This window comes from Protopterus annectens, chromosome 11.part0 (assembly GCF_019279795.1).
Source record: "Protopterus annectens isolate FY-2018-M chromosome 11.part0, PAN1.0, whole genome shotgun sequence".
NCBI lineage: Eukaryota > Metazoa > Chordata > Ceratodontiformes > Protopteridae > Protopterus > Protopterus annectens.
The window spans coordinates 389,202,417-389,214,819 of NC_056745.1; the positions used below are offsets into that span (position 1 = coordinate 389,202,417).

General features: G+C 43.8%; 1 protein-coding gene across 1 annotated transcript in view; it reads right to left on the reverse strand.

Annotated features, from left to right (window-relative positions):
- Positions 1–12,403, reverse strand: part of LOC122815409 (src substrate cortactin-like) — a 706,001-nt gene that overhangs the window by 475,371 nt on the left and 218,227 nt on the right. The gene's annotated exons all lie outside the window — the stretch shown is intronic.

Below are 12,403 nucleotides of genomic sequence, written 5' to 3' on the forward strand. Positions count from 1 at the left end.
CCAGTGTTCTTTTTACATTCCTGGATTTTCAGATATCTAAACTGTGACTCCTGTCTTACTTTATGTGATACCATCACTCTAACAGCACCTAAAGACACTCTGCATTATTCCAACACTTCTCAAAGCACCCGGTCCAGTCCCCAGCCTTCTCTGTTGTAGGTTTGATACTGGAAGTATTACCCACATCACATCAAAATTTTGACAACCATCCCTTGTTCACATTAAACCTTAAAAAGCCTTGACCTGGATTAAGCAGATAATTAAAAAATGAATGAAGCAATGAAGAAGTGAAGGAATGAATGATAATCTAATACAAACATTCTGCAAAATCTAGTATCCTGTGATGTAAAAAGCAACTCAATTCAACATTTACTTTTAGTATACTTAGAATATTAACTGCTTATCATTTGTGATAAAATATATATAGAAGCCAGTAATTTAGCTGACTATCGTTACAGTCAATATCTGTTTAGTCAACAAAATTTGTTTGCCTAAACAGGTAGTTGACAGGTATGTAAGATCACTACATTAATGAGTTGAGATGTATGCCCTTTCTCCAGTATTGTGTGATCTCAGAGATAGAATATACAATTAGAGGAGAGGGGTGCAGGGGACTTGCCCGCCTGCAAAAACACATTTTTTTAAACTTTTTATTTAATGTTTTTTCTTCCATGCTTCAAGGTTATTTCTCTGTGCATGCATAGTGACATGTCAACTTTTTTGTCGACCTTTTGCTTTCGATGTTAGTGATCATCATCCCACCTGTTCCACCAGACTTATCTCCCAGCCTCACAAACAACATACTTATAAAACCATCCATGACCTAACTTCAACTGATTTATATTTACCAATATTTTGAGCTCTATAAAAGGTCCCCTCCTTAAATACCTACCTTTTAATGAAGCAGTTAGTAAGTTCAACTCTATATTACTGAATACGTTAAATAGCCTAGCTCCCCAGAAGTAAAATAATCAAATCTATATTCTCTCCTTGGCTCTCATCACACACTAAATCAATCATGCACAACAAAGATAAGGCCTGTAAAACATACCAGAATCAAAAATTTCAAACCAACCTGATTCACCATAAAGAACTGCATAATCTAGTTAAAAAACATGTGGTCAAAGACAAAAAACTATATTACTTAGACCCTCAGCATACCATTACGCCCAACCAAAGGAAATTCTGGCAATCTAACAAAAACATTCTTCACCCTGGAATTAACTCAGTACCACAACCCTCCACCAACCACTCTAGCTCTGACTTAGCCTCCCTATTTAATTCCTACTTTACAGAAAGCATCTCCATCATTACCAACGGCTTCTCCTCTGCCTCTATTACCTTCCCATTCCCTACAACCTCCTCCCAGTTGCCGTTCCCCCTCAAACTTGTCCTGACATCTCTTATCAAAAACTTGTTCAGCAAACTCAGACCTTGCTCTCCTTCTGCTGACAATTTTCCCAATGAATTTATAAAACCTGTTGCCAATTACACAGCCTAACCCTGTCTCTATACTCATTAATAAATCTATCAACGAAACCTATGCCCCATCCCTCTGGAAGAAGTTCTTCATTATCCCCTATATAAGTGTGGGAATTCTACTGAAATATCTACACACAGGCCTACTACAATACTGCCACCATTATCCAAAATTCTTGAAAAATGCATCCTACCCAGCATATAGTACCACCACAACTCTCTTATCTTTTCGCTGATTCAGTCAACAAAGTCAAAGACATGTGTAAGTTTGTCTCATCCCTATTCCTCAATCATATTAAAGCTTTTGATACTGTCTCTCATCCTTTAGTCTTATCGCAACCCCCATTCCTTGGGTCTACTGAGAATACCATACTACGGTTTTCCAGTTATTTATCTAATAGACATCAGTCCGTCAAATAGGACTACACTAATCACCTTATCTACTAGTTATCACTGGTGTTCCACAGGGATCTAGCCTAAGCTCTCTCCTCTTTAATATATTTATTCACAACCTTTCATCTGTCTCTAAAAAGGCAACTCCAATTCAATATGCTAATGACTCTACTAATCTGCTTCTCTAACAACTTTGCTCAACTACAGACTTTAAGACAAAAACCCTCTAATACCATAGAAGCCTGGCTTACCAATAATCAGCTCTTATTTAATCCCAAGAAGACAAAACTCCTATTATTCTTTCCTAAACAACATTCTCTTGACAAACTAAACTTCAGAATTTCATCACTAAACAATACTGCAGTCGATGTTGTCCCTCATTCTAAACTACTAAGTGTCACTATGATGACAATCTCATATTTGAGTTGTACATAAATAACATTATCAAACTTACCACCAAAAACATGGCATGTTATATAAGGCTAAACAACTCCTAACCAACTCTACCAAAGCAAAACTTGCCTCCACATACCTCTTTCTTTATGGTGCCCCTTTTCTAACTAATTTTAACTCCTCCCTGAAAACTAAACTTAGCCAATGCTACAACAAAACAGCAAAATCTGCTACTGGTCCTCACAAGTCACATCAATACCTACTTATTGTTGTTATTGTATCTTTCGGCTTTTTTCCCGGTTAGGGGTCGCCACAGCGGAACTCCGGTCCGCTAATGATTGGCAGTAGATTTTTACGTACCGAGTTGCCAGCTCTGACACACAACCTTCAACGAAGGTACGCCCATTCATGCACGTCTCCACACAGAAGACGCTTTAGCTGAGAATCGAACAGGACAATGTCTTACTGTGAGGCGACAACACTACATACTTATTAAACTGTTTAAATAGCTTGAAGTTTCACTCCAACTACACATGAACCAGCTACTACTAACTCATAAAATACTCAACAGCAACTTAGTTTCTCCTGCCATCTCCTCCATCTTACAATACTATCTTCCACATTGGGAACTACACTCTTCTGACAAACGTCTAAATATTTATAAACCACTGAGGTCCAGTGGTCTCAGTCTCTACTCTTACTATGTAGCTAGGTCCTGGAACAATTTGCCACTATCTGTTAGGCAAGTCCCTCACTACCAAATGTTCAAGTCCTTTCTTAAAGAACATCTCTCTTAATCCTGGCTATGCTCATATTCTTCTCCTACCTATTATTGTCTTTAATACCATCCAGCCCTATAAATGTCCTACTCTTCCACCTTAACCCCCTATTCCTATCATACTATTTACCATAAATACTTTCTACCTTTATACTTTCTTATTCTGTTACGTTTTCCTCTCCTTTCTCTAATCATTTTTTTTGTATCAATTATAATTAGTACGATATAGAATGAATAATCTTGATAGTAAAGCCTGTATCTATGGAATTTTTTCTAATTTTTGTAATTTTCATTATAGAAAAAAATGTAGCTAACTGGTGAAAATAAGAACTAAAAACCCACAAATTCACCAGCAGGACTAGTAGATAAAATAAAAACTAAAAACCCACAAATTCACCAGCAGGACTAGTAGATAGTAAAACAAATGAGAGGAGGGAGGGCCAAGCCCTATTTTTCACAACGAAATGGCACAGTTAAGTACACTGAAAGTAGTTCTGTGAAAATGCCCATGGTTACTACCTATACATCAGAGGTGAACAGGATTAGGGAAGTGGTCAGAAGTAACTGGCATATCTTACACACTGATGAGAAGGTAAAAGAGCTGGTAGGCCAACGGCCTATTTTCGTGTATAAAAACAAAAAAACCTTAAACAATGTTTATCTTATCCTAGATTATATCATAATTTAGGGGTAAGGCAATGTGGTACACGTAAATGTCAGAAATGTGCATACTGTGATTAAACTGATCAGTCTATGTATTTCAAGCATCCACAGACAGGCTATTTAAGGAAACCTAGGGTTTCAACAGACTGCAATACATAGAATGTTATTTATGCAGCACACTGTGTTTTGTGCTTCAAAGTTTACATAGGTAAAACTAACCGGAAACTGAAAGAGAGAGTGCGGAATCATTTGTATTGCACGAGAAGAGGGAATGATTGTAGTGCTTTAGCAAAACAAACACTAACAAATTGCAACACACATACATTTGTATTCCAAGTTTTGCAAGTTGTGATTGTGTGTGTGTGTGTGTGTGGGGGGGGGGGGGGGGGGACTTAGTAAACATGACAGAAAATGCAGACTTACAGTGGATTTTAAGGTTAGGAGCGCACAGGGGAATGGGTCTGAATGACCATGTACCCCTAAAACCAGTATTAAAGGCAAAGAAAAATAGATAAATGTATTATTCTGCATGTTTGTCTTTTTACTTGCTACTTTTTTATGTGCTGTTTTTAGATGTTGTAGCTTTAAAAGTAAATGCCTTGTGGATCAATTAGGACTCTGCATTGTCATGTTAATTGATACTAAAATTTAGTATAAAAGAAGTTCATTTGTTTTACTTTTGTGTCTGATGAAGCAGTGGTGAACACTGCGAAAGCTCTAACTTTTAATAAAACCTGTGGATTTTACAACTGCTGACCTTGCCTTTCTGCCTGTTACTAGCTGTGGTTTTGCTTTAAATATATAAATAATAAGATAATAAAAATAATTTTAAAAGAAGTTGACTGAGGATGCTTCCCCTTCCAGTTTAAAGGGTGAGTCACTGAGCAGTGCTCTGCCTATTAACAGACACTTCATATAAACCAAAACCACACTGCTTATTATAAGTTGTTGACTTTAAACAAGACAATGTTTAAAACAAAAATCACATACATAATTTTCACCTAAATAATATTTAGGAGGGATGTTAAAGCCTGTAGGACTGACTGGATTTTTCAGTACACTAGCATAAAAAGGAGAAAACTTAATTATAAGTAAAAACATCAATTCTAAGAACCTGTAATTTATTAAAAGTATATGAATTATCTAAAAAAAAATTAAACAATTAAATATCAATATGGCTGTGTTCAATATTTAAAATATATACCTGTATTATTGTGTACCTATATTAATATGACTCGATAACACTATCTTACTATCCTTTTAATATAAGGGGCCTTTTAACAAAATTCAAAAAAGTAGCTTGTTAAAAAACTGCATTAATTTAATTTCAGTTTTTTTATATATTTGAAACATTGGATTTTTAAGTAACTATAAAGGAAGTGTGAACTGTGTCTAAATTTTGGTTATAAAATGGCATGGCATTTTTAATGACTCATTCTGATGAAGTCCCTGGTTGGGGACAAAAGCACTTAATTTATTAAAGTCTGAGTCTTAAAGCTTCATCAGATGCAGATACTTTCCTGCTGTCCATCAAATTATTTTGCAATGGTTGCCATACGTCTGTCTACCCACTACAACATCGAAATGTAAAGCGGAAAAGCAAAAATACTTGCTAACTAAGATTTGTATTTGTTGAACTAATTACTGGTCAACAACTCTATTGGACAATACACTAAACTAGCTCTAATATGTGCTTAAAATGTAAATGTGATGGTTTTATCATTCAATTAATTTTCAAGACATCTGCTGCTTATTATTGTTGTGTGCTTCCTCACATCAATGAGTGACCCTATTCAGCTCTTACACTTGTTATTCATTTTGAAGTTGTTCTGTCTCAGACTCTTCAGCAACTCAGTCTCGCATTATGCTTTTCTCTGGTCTATGCACTATTAGTATATCATCAGTTTTACAAATACTGTCAGCCCCTCAATGCTCTGTGCAACAGCTCTCCAGCGGATATCAAAACACTAAATTAGAAGTTATGTACTCACCATAACGTTCCATCTGAGTAGGTGACTTCATTCGGATGCAACCTGTGGGTATCGGATCTGACCTCGGATCCGAGCCGGCAATTCAAAAGCTTAGGCTCCGAGCTCCTAGCTCCTCCCTCTTACCCATAACCCCTTGCCAAGCCCTGACTGACCTCAGATTGAGTTTGCCTCAAAATACTGACCACAGTACACTAAAACAGCATAAATACTCGCTCTATAAAGGTCAGGGGGATGGAGGGGATAGTTACATCGAATGAAGGCACCTACTCAGATGGAATGTTATGGTGAGTACATAACTTCTAAATCTGAAGTAGGCAGACTTCATTCGTCTGCAACCTGTGGGACAGAGTCCCTAGCTACCTGAATCTTGGGCGGCCGTCATGGAAAGATGTTCCGAGCACCGCTGAGCCAAAGGATGCTCTTCCTCTAGAAACAACATCCACCTTGTAATGAGAAATAAAAGTATGAGGCGAGGCCCAAGTAGCTGCCAGCAGATATCATCCAACGAAACACGGGACTTAAAGGCGGCTGACGAGAAACTGCCCTAGTAGAATGAGCCGTAACCCTCTGAGGAGCAGGTCTGCCTGAAGTGTCATATGCCTGCAGAATGCAATTAGCAATCCATTTAGATAGAGTGACTTTAGATACTGCTTTACCCAGAGCAAATTTAGCAAAGGAGACGAACAGCTGATCTGATTTCCTGTGGCCAGCTGTCCTGTTAATATAAAAACGTAATTGTCTATGAACATCCAAGGAATGCAATTTGTATTCTCCTTTGTTTGAATACTTGGGAAAAAACACAGGTAAATTGATTGACTGGTTAATATTGGATTCAGAAGAGACCTTCGGAAGAAAAGATGGATTGGTTCTGAGGCACACCCTATCAGGGAAGAAAGAAAGATAAGGCGGTTTGACACATAGAGCCTGAAGCTCAGACACCCTTCTGGCTGAAGTGATAGCTACCAGAAAGGCAGTCTTCCAGGAAAGGTATTTTAAATCAGCAGAAGCTGCAGGCTCGAAGGGAGGAGCAGTAAGGGCCTGCAGGACTAAAGACAAGTCCCAAGGCGGTACAACCTCCTTGACTGGAGGCCTTAACAAAAAAACTCCTTTGAGAAAAGTTTTGCATAATTTCGCTGTCATAAGGGGAGCTGTGTCATGACCAATGTGATAATGCGAGATAGCCAATTGTACCTTAATCGTGGAAGAACTAGCCCCTTGATGAAAGAGGTCTGTTAGAAAATCCAGCACCGCAGACATAGGTGCTGAAAAGGATCCACAGTTCTCTGTCCTGCCCATATAGAGAACCTCTTCCATTTACTCCGATAAACCTGTCTGGTGGAAGGTTTATGAGCAGCCACCAAAATGGCCTTGACCGGTGAAGAGATACCGGGAGTCCTAATTAAGGTTGGAATTGGAGCAGCCAAGCTGTCAACTTCAGGGTCCGCAGATTGGGAACTGGCATTCCCAGAGGGTGAGAGATGAGATCCGAAATTGGATCCAGAATCCATGGTGGATTGATTTTGTGAGACCATACAAAGGGGAACCAAGGTTGTCGAGGCCAGAATGGGGCAATGAGAATCATTCTGCTCCCCAAACTGTTGGCTTTCTGCAGAAGCCTCTGCATCAGAGGAAGTGGAGGGTAGGCATAAAGGAGACCGGGAGGCCAAGCATGCACCAGAGCATCCTCGAACTCCCTGGTGGGGAAGCAGAGCGAAGAAATTGTCGCATTTGGCGTTTGAGGGAGAAGCAAAAAGATCGCAACAGGGTTGCCCCCAAACGGCAAAAATCTTCTTCGCTACTTGAAGATTGAGGGACCACTCGTGTGGAGAAAGGATGGTGCGACTGAGCTTGTCCGCAAGGATGTTGGACTTTCCCGGAATGTGCGTTGCTACCAGAAAGCGTTTGGTGGAAATTGCCCATTCCCAGACTCTCATGGCCTCTCGACAAAGGGGGTAAGACCTGGTTCCTCCCTGCTTGTTGATATACCAGACTACCGACATGTTGTCTGTCTGAATCGCAACAGTCCCTGAAGGAAGAACGTGGTGAAGTGCTTGCAACGCTAGGAGCACCGCCCTCATTTCCAGGACATTTATATGCAATGACGTCTCTGTGGGATTCCACGTGCCTTGGACAATCTTTCCCGCAGAATGCCCCCCCCACCCGAGGCAAGAAGCGTCCGTGGTCACTGTGGCTCGCGGAAATGCAGCGCAAAAAGGTCTCCCTGCCAGGGGCTCCGGAGAAAGAAGCCACCACAGAAGGGAGTCCCTGCACGCTCTGCTGACCGCAATCGGAGCTTTTAGAGACGAACAAAGAGGAGACCACTGAACTTGAAGGGTCCATTGAAGAACCCGCATGCGTAAACGGGCATGAATTAGAAGCGGGATAGCTGCCGCCATAGAACCTAGGGCCCTCAGGACCGAAGCTGCAGTTGGAGATGGTTGCAGGATTGCTGTCACATGACACTTCAGGCTGGCGATACGGTCTGGGGTGAGGAAGGCTCGCATTGATCTGGTGTCTAGTCTTCCTCCTATGAAATCTATAATTTGAGTTGGATTCAGAAAAGATTTCACCCAGTTGATCTTGATGCCCAGCCTTGGTGCTAGTTGAAGAAAGTAATCCCTGGCTGAGCACAGAAGATGCCTTGATGATGCCGTCAGGAGCCAGTTGTCCAGGTACGGAAAGACCTGTAATCCCTGGAGCTTCAGGTGGGCCGCTACCACCGCTAGCACCTTGGTAAACACCCTGGGGGCTGAGGTGAGACCAAAGGGGAGGACCCTGAACTGATAATGACTGGCTCCCAGCCGGAAGCGAAGAAACCTCCTGGATCGTCTGTCCATCCGAATGTGGTAGTACGCATCCTTGAGGTCTATGGAACACATCCAGTCGTTCTCCCTCAAGAGGGGGAGTATAGATTGCAGGGTGACCATCCGGAACTTTTGCTTGGGTACTGACAGGTTCAACTGGGAAAGGTCTAAGATTGGTCTTAAGTCCCCCGTCTTCTTTGGCACCAAAAAGAACCTGGAGTAAAACCCTAATCCGGCTTGATCTGGGGACGCTGGATGGCTCTTTTTTCTAGCAGCTGCTCGATTTCGATAGCTGCCGCCTCCCTTTGGTCGGGTGGAACATCTGGGAGGCTGCGAGATTTGGGAATCTTGAATAGGGGTATTGAATATCCTCTGGATATAAGTCGAAGCACCCAACTGTCTGTTGTTATGGACTCCCAAGAAGTCAGGTGCATCGAAAACCGCCCCCCGACTGCCTCCAGAGACGGACAGCCGGGCAACCCTTCAGGGCTGCTGCGTGGGGTCTCTCAGAGAAGGGTTCTCTGGACCCAAAATTGCCAGGAGCCCCCCCTGCCTCTGGCACGACGACCTCCCCGTCCTCCTCTGCCACGGAAGGACTGGTTATCCGGAGCAGGTTGGGACTGCTGCGACTTCCGGAACCACATCTTCTTCTGTCCCTTTTGGTTCTTAGAGAAGGACCTCTGGGGAGCTGAGAAGCGGACTCCGACGGCAGACAGCGTCTTCCCGTCCTTTTCGCTCTGGACTAATGTCTCGTGAACAGTCTTGCCAAACAAGGCAGAACCATCGAAAAGGGCATTCGCGAAGGTCGCCTTGAAGGGCTCTGCAAAATCACAATGGCGGAGCCAGGCCTGTCGCCTCATGACTAGGCCTGCTCCGCTGGCTCTAGCGGCTCCCTCAGTAGCATGAGACAGCAGCCGCATAGATGTATTGGATACTGATCTGAGAGTGGCCATTCGGTGCAGTAAACCTGTTTATCCTCACTCGAGATGGACTCGGGAGATGCAGCGTATTCTTTAATCAGATCCCGCTGCATCCTAATGACATGTGCCATGTAGTTCAGCGCTCTCAAGGAGAAGGTCGCTGAACTAAAAACTCGCTTCCCAATGCGATCCATCGAACGGGACTCCTTGCCCGGAGGATGGACAGAGGGACTCTCCTGGGCCAATTCCCTCTTCGTGGCTGCAGCCATCATCATGGCATCTACTGGGGGACCCTTACTCCAGTGGGTGCGGTCTGATGGAGGAGAAAGAATGCGGTCCGGGCGCTTAGGGATAGGCTCAATGGTGTCCGGATCCTTCCACGCCCTGATGGATATAAGATCCACCAGGGGGTCAGCAGGAGGGGACACCCAAGAGGTAGAAGGGCCCGCCTCGAATGCCTCCAAGAACACAGACTCGTCCGAAGAAGCCTTGGGGGCAGACCACCCCCCCTGATCCTTAACATTTCCATGATGTCTCCAAATGAGACGTCCTCAGGGGGTGATCTAGGGGAGCCTTCCCCTTCATCCAAGTCCGTGTCTTCAGTGACGGACTCGGGAGTCCATGTGCCTCCTCTTGCACTTACGCTTCCGAGGTACTTCATCGGGGGGGGCTGTCCGAGGAGTACTCTTCAGCAGTTGGATGTTCCAAGGGAACCACTTGGGACATCGAGGCGGGCTGTCCCTGGGACCGGCTGGTGGGGGCCTGGCCCAACTGCAATGGAGTGCGGGATGGAGCCGTGGCAGGGACCGGGGGTCCGGATGTCCTCGACAGTGCCCTTTCCATAACGTTGAAAGCCGAGGGGGAGCCAGCTTCTCTAAGCCCCGAGAGCCGACCCCCACTCGGATCCGACGTACGGATCGGAGTCGGAGCCGAAACCGTCGGATCCGAGAGACCAGTGTGCTCCGACCTGGATGGAGCCGAAGACACACCAGCTCCCTCGGATCCGAGGCTCGGCCCTCGGCTCCGAGAGGTCGGGTCCGGCACCAAGCACTCAAGGGATGGGACGGATCCGGTGCGCCGACCTATCGGATCCGACCCACCCCGGATCCAAATCTGCACTGCGCCGATAGCTCCGAACCCGTGGTATGGGTCGGAGAAGGAGCTAAGGGGCGAAAAAGGGGTCGAAGCCCTCCCGGATGGGGGCTAGGAGCACTCCATTTGCATTTGGGCCTGGATGAATTTCCTCATCATCCGGTCCATATCAGCTTCGCTCATTGAAAAAGTCGATCTAGAGGAGGCCACCAAGCGGACCTAGAGAGCCGTCTCGGTGACCTCCTGGAAGGGCTAGCCTCCTCCTCCTCGGGTCCAGGAGAGAACCGAGGGGAGTGGAGCCGAGGAGGAGGAAAGCTAGAAGGCACAGGGAGGCCCGCTTAGATGGAGGAGCCGAACTAGAAGTTTCGGCTCTCCTCTTGTGGTGCTTCTCCCTGTGCCTCTCCTTCTGTCTTTCCCTAGAAGAATCCTTCCCCTCCGGCAACTTTAAGGGAGGTTGAGTCCCAGCCGGAGGGAGAACTCACAGCAACAGGTTGCTGAATGGAAGGGCAGAGGCCGAAGCAGTATCTGGGGGTAAAAGACCCGCCAGCACAAACTTCGACCTCCGTTCCCTTAAAGCACCGGGGTTGAACCCTGCACAAATGGTACAACCAGAAGACAGCTGTTCAACCCCAAGCATTCTTGCACCGAGTGTGGCCATCTGCTGGGGACAGCTTATGGCCACACTCGTATTCGAGAAAACAGCCTTAGGGGCTTCAGACATCACAAACCTAAGGCCTATACACACACACACAAACAAACTACGAAAACCCGAGAAAATTTAACTAAAGAGGGAGGAAAGCCTTAACCACACACAACACTAACTAGATTAATAACAAAAACAGGGAATTTGAAAACTTTTTCTGTCAAAAAATCTAATCTTATCTCAACCAACGCCAGGAGCTCTAGAATTCCGTTGCTTCTTGAAAAGCGGCAAACGAAATCTGAGGTCAGTCAGGGCTTGGCAAGGGGTTATGGGTAAGAGGGAGGAGCTAGGAGCTCGGAGCCTAAGCTTTTGAATTGCCGGCTCGGATCCGATACCCACAGGTTGCAGACGAATGAAGTCTGCCTACTTCAGATTATATGTTTTAGAAATCTATAAATTCCCATAGGCAAAATTAAAAGTATACAGCATGGATTTTTTTTTAAATATGTTTGTTTAATAGGTAAGCCAACTGGACACGTGTCCCTTTTGCAGGTGCAACGAGGGAGAACTGTCTAATTCAATGACTTGCTTACAGTCACAGAATAGGCAAATAGAGGTGAAATGATCCAAACCTTGTACTCTAAGCTACATGAAGTAACTTGTTAATGACTCAGAGCATTAATACTCTGCATCAAATGCCAGACCTGCCCTTATCAAGCTTCATTTGCCAAAAGGCCGCTCTGCATCAAACACAGAAAAGTACCCTGTTTCTGGCAAAGGAGATTCCACTTCTTCAAAAATATGAAGAAGACAGTTTTGTCTTTTTTAAAAACAGATATAAATTTGGTCTGTTTTTAAAACAGCAACCATGATGCTGACCCTAACCCATTCAGTACTGCACACATTTCTCCATGTGTTTACCTCTTTCCCTGCAGCATGTATTACTATAAGACATGTCTGAATATGATATCCTCTAGTAAGCATCCAAAACAATAAATAAATACTTGTACTATTAAGTAAATAGTTATACTGAACATTTTCTGATCCACATCATAACAGTGCCATTCATATTATGAATTCTTTTCAAAATACCAGACATTTGGCAAGACAGACAACTCAGTATAGAAGAGACATAAGCTATGCGGAACTGGATCTTGTATTACATATTCTTCTATTCACACATTAGCAATTCTTTGGTTTCATAATTATTTTCTGACCATTTGGTTTACATGATAGCTAGGTAATTT